General features: G+C 40.8%; 1 pseudogene; it reads right to left on the bottom strand.

The window, feature by feature from the left end:
• LOC102842295 overlaps positions 1–2,003 on the bottom strand; it is a 6,187-nt pseudogene extending 4,184 nt beyond the window's left edge.
• Positions 2,004–10,871: the final 8,868 nt, after the last annotated feature.

Raw genomic sequence — 10,871 nt, forward strand, 5'->3', positions numbered from 1 at the left:
TGGGTTCATTATAAAATGAAATAGACCTGATGACACCTAACAAGCACCTAAACACTCTTCATATTTTAGAAGAACACGCACACACACAGAGGAAGGCAGGACCCTACCTTTCATTGTTGTTGTTGTTAAGTGCCGTCAAGTCGGTTCTGACCCATAGCGACCCTGCACAGGGTTTCCGAGGCTGTAAATCTTTACGGGAGCAGAGCACCTTATCTTTCTCCCACGGAGCAGCTGGTAGTTTCGAACTGCTGACTTTGAGGTTCACAGCCCAATTCGTAACCACCATGCTAACAGAGTCTTGGTGTGGCGCTGTGGGTTAATATGCCAGACTGCAAAGCCGTTCAAACTGCAAGGTTGGCAGTTCAAGCTCACTAGCTGCTTCCAAATCTACCTTTCATTATAGGAGCCCAAAGTGTGTGTGGCAGCAGATAATCTCTCTTCAAACTTCTTCAAAGCTAAGACATAGATATGTGACATAGACTGAACACATCAGATGCTTCTAACTTTGAGTCTTGAAGGAGTGATGGTAAGCGGTACAAGGAACTGTTTACTGTGGCAGAGTTGAGTCTAGCAGTGTGAACCCAAGGGTTGGGTGGTGAAGACATAGGGCAGCATCCTCAACAACCTGACTCTATTGGTGGGCTTGGGTTTGTGACTCTGTCTTGATTCCTTGGGACTTCTGCCCGTGTTCTGAGGCTGGTTCTCTGGCCCTCCCATTGATCCTGTGACCTAGACCACACAGCCTTCCAATCATGCCATTTTCTACTTAAGTTGAGAGTTTGTTTCTTTTGTTTGGAAAGGTGGACTATTATGTCCAATGTCTACAGCAGGTTAATAGTGACTGAAATTTTAGTCATGACAAGTAAAAGCAAATAGCATGACAGTCACATAGAAATGTCCAGAGTCAGCTAGAGAAGTACACAAAGGAATGCATGAAAGGAGTTAGCAATGGAGGTATGCAATAGTTTAGGTTTTGTGTCAATTTCACTGGGTCAGAATTCTTAGAGGTTTGGCAGTTTGTTGTTGTGTGCTGTGGACTCTGTTTAGACTCATAGAGAACCTGTACAGGGTTTCCGAGGCTGTAAATCTTTACGGGACCAGAAAGCTTCATCTTTCTCCTGCAAAACAGCTGGTAGTTTCGAACTGCTGACCTTGAGCTTCGCAGCCTGATTCATAACCACTATGCTACCAGAGCTCACTGGGTCAGAATTCTCAGAGGGTTGGCAGTTAAGACACAGTAATTCCCTGATTAGATCTGCTTTGAGCAGCCAATCAATTGAAAGAAAACTTCTTTGGATGGGCATGGCCTGTTTCCAACATATTGATCACTTAGGCTTTTGCTTGCTTCCTTTTCTGCTGGATCTACATTCTACATCTGGCTGGCTCATCATTCAACCTCTGGTTCTTCGGACCTGAGCCAGAGGCCTACTCCATTGCTGCCAATCCTGGGATGTGTCAGCAGCCAGCCATTTTATCTGCCAGTCTGCTGACTGAACTGCCAGTCTCCTGCCAATCCTGGAAGTCATCAGCTGCTGATCAGTTTATCTGCCTGAACTGCCTGCCTGTCATCTGACCTGCCAATGTTGGTTCATCAGCCCTGTAGCTACATGAGAAACATGCAGCCTGATTGACTGTGTGAGCCATTTCCTTGATATAAACCTATATGTATATATAATTCCAGTGTGGCACTGTAAGATCAGCACTGGACTGCGAATGACAAGGTCGGCAGTTCAAACACAACAGTTGCTCTTCAGAAACCCTATACAGGGTCTCTATGAGTTGGTACTGACTTGATGACACTAACAACAACATACATATTATATGTTATATATATTATATTGTTGATTGGTTGTTATGTACCACCAGTTGGTTCTGACTCATAGCCACCCTGCATAGGGTTTCCAAGGCTGTAAATCTTTATGGGAATAGAAAACCTCATCTTTCTCTGGTGCAGCGATTGGTAGGTTCTAATTACTCACCTTGAGGTTAGCAGCCTGGATCATAATCCACTATCTAATCCAGGGTTTATATATATATATATATATATAGACCGCCTACCTTGCGGTTCAAACCGACTTTGAAGTCCAGCGCATTAACCCACTGTGCCACACCATGGAGTTCGGAGTTCGGAGTTCTGGTGGCGCTGTGGGTTAGTGCACTGGACTTCAAAGTCGGTTTGAGCCACAAGGTAGTCCAAGCACACCAGTCGCTCATCGGAAACCCTACATAGGGTCTCTATGGGTCAGAACCGACTCGACGGTACTTAGCAGCAACAACAACTACACACACACACATGTTTGTGTTGTTTTTATTGTTAAAATTCCATCGAGTCGGTTCTGACCCATAGCGACCTTGTGTAGGGTTTCTGAGAAATGATTGATGAGCTTGGACCTTGAGGTTCAAAGCAACTTTGCAGCTGAGTGCTTAGCCTACACTGCCACACCAGGACTATATATATATGGAGGTGTGGTGACTCCATATGAGAAACACTAAACTGGGAACCACAAAGTCTGCAGTTCAAGCCCACCAGCCTCTCCGTGGGAGGAAGATGAGGCTTTCTGTTCCTGTGAATATTTAAAAGCCTTGGAAGCCCTACATAAAGTTGCTATGAGTCAGAACTGACTCAACGGCACATAAACACCATGCCATTATTCTAGGTTGCATCAAATGCTACGTTGTTGTTAGGTGCCATAGAGTTGGTATCGACACATAGCGACCCTATGCACAACAGAATGAAACACTGCCTGATCCTGGGCCAACCTCACAATTGTTGCCAAACTTGAGCCCATTGATGCTGCCATATTGCCAATCCATCTCACTGGGGGTCTTCCTCTTCTTCTCTGACCCTCCACCTTATCAACATCATATCCTTCTCCAGTGACTGGTCCCTCCTGACAATATGTCCGAAGTATGAGAGATGAAGTTTGGTCATCCTGGCCTCCAAGGAGCACTCTGGTTGCACTTCTTCCAACACAGATCTGTTGGTTCTTTTGGCAGTCCATGGCCCTTTCATTATTTTCTTCCAACACCATAACTCAAAAGCGTCAATTCTTCTATGGTCTTCCTTATTGATGTCCAGCTTTCGCATGCATATGAGGTTATTGAAAATACCATGACTTGGGTCAGGCGCTCCTTAGTCCTCAAGCTGACATCTTTGCTCTTCAACACTTTAAAAAGGTCTGTGCAGCAGATTTGTCTAATGCAATACGTTGTTTGATTTCTTGACTGTTACTTCCGTGAGTGTTGATAGTTGATCCAAGAAGAATGAAGTCTTTGACAACTTCGATCTTTTCTTCCTTGTCAAGAATGTTGTTTATTGGTATTTTTGTTTTCTTTATATTGAGATGCAATCCATACCAAAGGCTGTGCTCTTTGATCTTCATCAGTAAGTATTTTAAGTCTTCTTAAAGCAAGCAAGGTTGTATCATCTGCATATCGCAGTTGTTAATGAGTCTTCTTCCAATCCTGAGGCCACGTTTTTCTTTATACAACCCAGCTTCTCAGATTATTTGCTCAGCATACAGGTTGAATAAATATGGTGAAAGAATACAACCCTGTCGCACACTGCTCTGGATATGTTCTTTTTGACAGTGAATGCAACACCATTCCTCTTTAATTTGTCATGCCTGGCATAGTAAACCATGTGGTTGTCAGATTCAGAATAACCAATGCCAGTCTATTTCAGCTCACTAATGCTTAAGTTATTGATGTTTATGCATTCCATTTCATTTTTGACAATTTCCAATTTTCATAGATTCATACTTCGTACATTCCATGTTCCAATTATTAATAGATGCTTACAGCTGTTTCTCTTCATTTTGAGTTGTGCCCTATCAGCAAATGAAGGTACTGCAGGCTTTACTTCATTCGTGTCATCAAGATCAACTCTACTTTGAGGAGGCAGCTCTTCCCCAGTCACATTTTGAGTGCCTTCCAACCTTAGGGGCTCAATTTCTGGCACTATATCTGAGAGAGTTTCTTTGCTCTTCCTAAGATTTTCAGTGACTATTCGGAAGTAGTTTGTCACTCCTTCCTAGTCTGTCTTTGCCTGGAAACTTATCTGAAACCTGTCCATCATGGGTGACCCTGCTGGCATTTAAAATATTGGTGGCATAGCTTCCAGAATCACAGCAACTCACAAGCCACCACAATAGGACAAACTGACAGATCAGTGGTAGTGTAATTTCTTTAGAGTCTTCAAATTTAGAGTAGTGGTTATGAGTTGGGCTGCTAACCTCAAGGTCAGCAGTTTGAAACTACCAGCTGTTACATGGGAGATAGATAAGGTTTTCTGCTCCCATAAAGACATACAGACTCAGAAACCCTATGCAGCATCGCTCTGAGTCAGAATCAGCTCCATGGCATATAACCAACCAACCAACCAACCAACCAACCAAATCTTCTCCCTACCAGCTGCTTTCTCTTCTTCATCTCTCCTAATTTCCTACTCTCCATAAAAATAAGATTAAAAAGTACTCTTGTGTGACCACATTGATTAACCTTGTGAAAATGTCCATTTCATTTGCTCAAGTGTTTTTCAACATTTAAGTCAATTGTTCTTCACATTGTGTCATGTTCATTGAGTTTTGAGTGTTTTCTAGTTATCGTCCCAGTTCTTATTCTCTGTTGCTCTGGTGTGGTGAACTGGGATTGGGTTTAACTGAACTGATTGCTGGGCTGGAGTTTGAGATTTATGGTACAGTTTGTATTCTGACTGTCTTGGAAAAATTCTTTATACTCGTTGGGACCCATTTTCCTCTTCTGGAAAAATAGAAGACTGGGCAAACAATGAAAAGTAATAGGGAGTGATGTGTGTTGCTAGACACTATGCCAAATATCAATTTTGCAATAACTTATTGCAATCTCAACGGAGCTCTGGTAGTGTAGTTGTTACGAGTTGGGCTGCTAACCTCAAGGTCAGCAGTTTGAAACTACCAGCTGTTCTGCGGGTGTAAGATGACATTTTCTGCTCCTGTAAAGATTTACAGCCTTGAAACCCTATACAGGGTTGTCATGAGTCAGAACTGACTCCACAGCACATAAACAACCAACCAATTGCAATCTTATGGTATCAAAGATCCTCTAACTTCAGGAGGGGGAATGAAAATCAGCATTAGCCCAAAGCTGATTCCTATGAGGTGGAGGTGAGACATACTCTACTTTCCCATGGCACTCCATTTCTTTATTGGGCTCAATAGTTCACTACTATGGAGTCCTGGTGTGGCACTGTGGGCTAATGTACCAGACTACAAAACATTTGAACTGCAAAGTTCGCAGTTTAAGTTCACCAGCTGCTCCTCAGGAACACTATACAGGGTTGCTATGGTTCAGAATTGACTTGATGGCACTTAACAACAACAACAACATGGCCACACAGACTCACAGACCATACTCACAATTGCAGAGTTTATCAGGATAATACAGTGGAAACTCTGAGAGCTGGAGCTTGATGGGACTCGTTAAGTTTTCCACATTTGGCAGACTACAGCTTACCACACTCTTCTATTACTTTCTATTAGTGGAAAATGCTTCAGGTTTTCTTCTCTGATAGATTTCTTCCTTACACAGACTCTGACTTTCACAGGTTTTATTGAAACAGGCTACATTTCAAGATGAGGTTCAGCTTAGAGGCAAGAGAGTACAACGCAGATCGAGTTCATCAGTCAGGACAGCTCTCAGCAGCTTGTAGACTAGTCTGGCTGGCAGGCCATGTTCAGGCTTTGGCTCTATTATTAAATGCTCTGCCAGCAAGCCTTCTGCCTTAAAGCATTCAACTCTTTTACTTCATGGGTAGGCAAGCCCACTGCAGTCATCTTGATGGGGACCACCAAGGAAACCCATGGCATCATCTTGTACTGGTCTTCTGATTCTCATTGCTTGTGTTGTCATGTACCATCTCCAGTGTGATACCTCTCGCTGTCCCCTTTCTGTGTCTAGGAGGTTCTTAGCACAGAGTCCCAGGGCTCAAAGGATATAATCCACTCTCAACTCTTCTTCTTGATGGTAGTGAGGTTCCTTTTCAAACTCTGTGGGATTAACTCTTATAAAAGTCTATTTCTCCCACCAAGACCATGAACTGACCAGTTCCCTTGGTAAGATAGTTAGCTGTCTAATCATTTACAACATTATAGTCTAGCAAATCATCTTGGCAAAACTACAAGTAAAACTCTAGAAATGAAAGGTCAGAGAATGATGAAACAGTCTGCTTTCATAAAGATTTATGTTTTTACTGTAAATTATACATTGGAATTGACTTGACAGGCAGTGAGTATTGCAACCTATGAAAAGGGTTCTGTAATTATGCTCTCTCACAGTGGGACAACTGAGTCTCAGGCTAAGTCATTTGCCCCAGCAAGTTTGTACTCTAATAGCTATAGTGATAATTTGGAATCTAGAGTAATATTCTGGGCTTTTTGTTGTTGTTTGTTTGCTTTTTTCAATTCCTGTGAGTTGGAACAACTCCATAGCACACCACCACCACCACCATACCTGGTGTAGTGCTGTAAGATAAGCACTGGACCAGAAGGTCGGTTTGAACAGCAAGGCCAGTGGTTCAAACTCACCAGTTGCTCCGTGGAAACCCAATACAGTTACTCTGAGTTGGAACTGACTCAATGACACTTAACTACAATACAAAAGAGAATCTCAAGAACAGATTGAAAAAAATATATTGTGACTGGAAAGAAGGTTTACAGACAAGACCACAAATTTTACATTCAACAAATTATACTCTGTGTTTCATCTCAGTGATTGCAATCTCAACAGCAACTAACAACAACAACTTTGTGAGTATAGTACAACCAGATTCTCTGTATATATGACATTTCTGGGGTTTAACTTGTAGTTCTGTCAAGATGATTTACATTTACAGTACCATCAGCAATGTAGGAGGGTCCCAGTCTCTCTTAATTCCTCACCAGCATTGGTTGTTTTTTGTTTCTTTGAATTTTGCTATTAATGCTGGGGTGATGATATTGCATTGTTGTTTTGATTTCCATCTCTCTGCTGAAGGAGGAAGTCCAAGGTACACTGATGGAATTGGCAAAGAACAAGGCACCAGGAATTGATGGAATAAAAATTGAAATCTTTCAAGAAAGTGAGGTTGCTCAGAGGGCACTCACTCATCTATGTCAAGAATTTTGGAAGACAACTATCTGGCTGACTGATTAGAAGAGATCCATATTTGTGCCCATTCCAAAGAAAGGTGACCCAACAGAATGCGGAAATCAGAACAATCTCTTTGCTATCCCATACAAGTAAAGTTTTGCTAAAGGTAATACAGAAATGGCTGCAAGCATGCATTGACAGAGACCTTCCAGAGGTTCAAGCCAGATTCAGAAGAGGCCATGGAATGAGGTATATAATTTCTGATGTCTGATGGATGTTGGCTGAAAACAGACCATATCAAACAGATGTTTATCTGTGCTTTATTGACTATGCAAAGGCTTTTAATTGTTTGGATCATGACAAGCTATGGACAACATTATGAAGTATGAGTATTCCGGAACACTTAATTGTGCTTATGAGGAATCTGTACCTGGACCAAGAAACAGTTGTTCGAACAGAACATGGGAACACTGAATGTTTTAAACTTAAGAAAGGTGTGCGACAAAGTTGTATCCTTTCACCATAATTATTCAACCTGTATGCTGTGAAAATAATCTGAGAAGCTGGGTTCTATGAAGAAAAACATGGCCTCAGGATTGGAGGAAGACTCATTAACAACCTGTGATATGCAGATGATACAACCTTGCTGGCTGAAAGTGAAGAGGACTTAAAACATTTACTGATGAAAATCAAAGAGTACAACCTTAGGTATGGATTACATCTCAATGTCAAGAAAACAAGAATCCTCACCACTGGACCAATAAACAACATTCTTAACAACGGAGGAAAGATTGAAGTTGTCAAGGACTTCATTCTTCTTGGATCAACTATCAACTCTCATGGAAGCAGCTCTCAAGAAATCAAATAACATATAGAATTAGGCAAATCTGCTGCCCAAGATCTTTTTAAAGTGTTGAAGAGCAAAGATGTCAGCTTGAGGACTAAGGTGCGCCTGATCCAAGCCATGGTAATTTCAGTAACTTCATATGCATGCGAAAGCTAGACAGTGAATAAAGAAGACTATAGAAGAATTGATGCTTTTGGGTTATGGTGTTGGAGGAGAATACTGAAAGTGCATGGGCTGCCAAAAGAACCAACAGATCTGTGTTGGAAGAAGTGCAGCCAGAGTGCTCCTTGGAGGCCAAGATGGCCAAACTTCGTCTCTCATATTTTGGTCCTATTGTCAGGAGGGACCAGTCACTGGAGAAGGATATCATGTTTGGTAAGGTGGAGGGTCAGAGAAAAAGAGGAAGACCCCCAATGAGATGAATTAGCCAAGTGGCAGCATCAATCGACTCACACATGGCAACAGTAGTGAGATTGGCCCAGGATCAGGCAGTTTTTCATTCTGCTGTGCAAAAGGTTGCTATGGGTTGGTACCGACTTGATGGCACCTAACAACAACAACAACAGATTGAATAAGTATGGTAAAAACAATGCAAACCTGGCGCACATGTTCCTGATGTTAAACCATTCAGTGACTCTTTTTCTGCTCAAACAAATGCCCCTTTGTCTACGTACAGGTTCCTCATGAGTACAATAAAGTATTCTGGGATACCCTTTCTTTGCTGTGCCAAAAGCCTTTACTTAGCCAAAAAAAAAAATAACAGGTAAACTTCTTTCTAATAGTCCTGATAGTGTAGTAGGTTAAATGTTGGGCTGCTAACCACAAGGTCAGTAGTTCAAGCCCACCACTGGGAGAAAAATGATGCTTTTTTCTTCTGTTAAGATTTGAAATCTTGGAAACCCTATACAGGGTCACTATGAATAGAAACCCACTCGACAACAAGCACCACCAACACCACAAAACTTCTTTCTGGTATGCTTTGTTTTTAGCCATGTTCCATCTGGCATCGACAATGATATCTCTCACTCCACATCCTCCTCTGAATCCAGTTTAAATCTCTGGCAATATACTGTCAATGTGTGGTTGCAGCCGTTTTTGAATTATCTGTAGCAAAATTTTACTTACATGTGATATTAATTATATTGCTGGATGATTTCTGAATTCTGTTGGGTCACCTCTCTTTGGAGTGGGCCCAAATATGGATCTCTTCCAATTGATTGGGCAGGTAGTTGTCTTCCAAATTTCTGGGCATAGATGAGTGAATGCCTCCAGTGCTGATTCAGTTTGTTGAAAGATTTCAGTTTGTATTCCATGAATTCCAGGAGTTTGTTCTTTGTGAACACTTTCAGTGCAGCTTGAACTTCTTCATTACCATTGGTTCTTGACCATATGCTACCTCTTGACATGGCTGAATATCACTTGTTTCTTTTTGGTGCAGTGATTCTGTGTATTCTTCCCATCATGTTTTGAAGCTTTCTGCATCATTCACTATTTTGCCCATAGAATCCTTCAATATTGCCAGTTGATGCTTAGATTTTTTTCTTCAGTACTTTCAGCTTGTCAAATGCTGTACCTGTTCTTCCCTTTTAGTTTTCTCACTCTAGTTCTTCACACATTTCATTATAATGCTTTATCTTCTTGAGCTGCCCTTTGGAATTTTCTGTTAGGCTATTTTACTCCATCATTTCTTTCATTTGCTTTAGCATCTCTATGCTGGAGAGCAAGTTTCAGAGTCTTTTCTGACATACATTTTTTTCCCCCCCTTTTTTTGTTGTCTTTTTAATGACCTTTAGCTTTCTTCCTGTATATGGTCTTGATGTTATTCCACAACTCTTCTTGTCTTTGGTCTTTACTGTCTAATATATAAAATCTATTTTTGAGAAGGTCTATAAATTCTGGTGGGATATGTTCAAGGCCATATTTTGATTCTCATGGATTTGTTTTAATTTTCTTCAGTTACAGCTTGAGCTTTCCTATTAAACTACCTCTGACCTTGTTTTGGCTGATATAGTCAATTTGATCTCTGTGTATTTCATATGGCGAAGTCCATGTGTATAGTAGTCATTCATGTTATTTAAAAGGTATCACTAAGCCATTGGTCTTGTAAAGTTCTATCATGTAATCTCTAGCATTGTTTCTTTCACAAAGTCATATTTTCTAACTACGGATCCTTCCTCTTTACTTCCAATCTGTGTATTCCAATTTTCCAGGATTTGTCAATGCACCTTTATTGCATGTTTGATCAATATCAGTCTGAAGAAGTTGGTAGTATTCCTCAATTTCATCATCACTAGCTTTAGTGGTTGGGGTGTGAATTTGAATAATAGTAGTATTAACTGGTCTTCATACATGTATGGATATTATCTTATCAGAGACAGCATTATTCTTCAAGGTAGATCTTGAAACGTTCTTTTTGATGATCAATGAGATGCCATTATCAGATTAAAAGTGGCCAATACCAGTCCATTTAAGCGCACTATTTTCTAGGATATTGATCTTTGGTGTTCAATTTCATTTTTAACAAATCCCAGTTTCCCTACATTGATACTTTGTACATTTCATGTTCTGATTTTAATGGCTATTTCCAGCTATTTCTCCTCATTTTAAGGTGTGGCCCATCAGTAAATCATTGTTCTAAAAACTTGATTCCATTCACATTATAATAATCAACTCTGCTTTGATGAAGTAGTTCTAACCCAGCCCTATTTTGAGAATATTTCAACCTGAAAGGATCATTTTCTGACATTATGTCTGACAATTTTCTGGTGCTGTTCATAATGTATCAATATTCAATAATCTGGTGCTATTTGACAGTGTTCCACTGCTATTCATAGTTTTTCCAAGTCAATGGGCTCTCTTTTTTACACTTTTGATGAAATCATCTGATGCACCAGGGTTATATTCTTTCACCATACTT

The sequence above is a fragment of the Chrysochloris asiatica genome, unplaced genomic scaffold, assembly GCF_000296735.1.
Source record: "Chrysochloris asiatica unplaced genomic scaffold, ChrAsi1.0 scaffold00200, whole genome shotgun sequence".
Classification (NCBI taxonomy): domain Eukaryota; kingdom Metazoa; phylum Chordata; class Mammalia; order Afrosoricida; family Chrysochloridae; genus Chrysochloris; species Chrysochloris asiatica.